Consider the following 835-nt stretch of genomic DNA (forward strand, 5'->3'; position numbering starts at 1 on the left):
TTTGCGTTCTTTTTTGTTTAGTTGTATTCATTTCAAAAGGGGCCGGATCCGGCCCACGGGCCATAGTTTCCCCACGGCTGGACTAGATACACCCAATGCCATACCAGGTGCATTTTTAATTGGATAGAACTGTGTAGTTTTCAAGGCCGCCACCAGCAAACGCACAAAGGGCTGGCTCTTCCATAAAGAGGGAAGTTCTGCTTGTAGCGTTGCTTAGAATTTGGATTCATTTCCCTAAGCCCACCGCGGTGAATAAAGTGTAACTCCAAACTCTCAGAGCATCGTTTGGTTCTTCTCCGGGTTTTCTTTAACAATTTTGGCTGCAAAGGGATGGTGCACAGTGGTGGCCTAGCCAGGATTGGTCTGCCCAAGGCCACCTGTGTTACCTTAGGCCATATTCTGGAAAATGGCCAGAGAGAACAGGGACTAGGGTTGTATGAAGGTCTCCACCATCTGGAAAAGCTCTCACTGCAGGGTCTCTGGAAGCAAGAGCACCAATCACTGGGAACAAAGTAAGAGAACATATTGAACTGGCACACGGCTCTTGGCAAGTGAGCTGGCGGTTGGGTTGTTGCTAGAATGTGGGTGCCTGTTTACAAGGGTCCCCAATTCTATTGGGAAGTGACCTCAATTCCAGGGATTGTCTTCCCTGAGTCCCCTCATCTACTTACAGCTCTGCAAATAGTCCTGTGGGCTGCTGTCTGCAGATCCCTGTTCTCTGGGAAACACCATATCTGTACACAGTTGCCCCCAACACTCTCCTCTCCCCAGCACCCTAAGGCCTAATCTCAGCCAAGGTCCCAGAGATGAGGAGACAGACCTGGGTTCAGACTCA

Source organism: Myotis davidii, unplaced genomic scaffold (genome assembly GCF_000327345.1).
Source record: "Myotis davidii unplaced genomic scaffold, ASM32734v1 scaffold398, whole genome shotgun sequence".
Lineage (NCBI taxonomy): Eukaryota > Metazoa > Chordata > Mammalia > Chiroptera > Vespertilionidae > Myotis > Myotis davidii.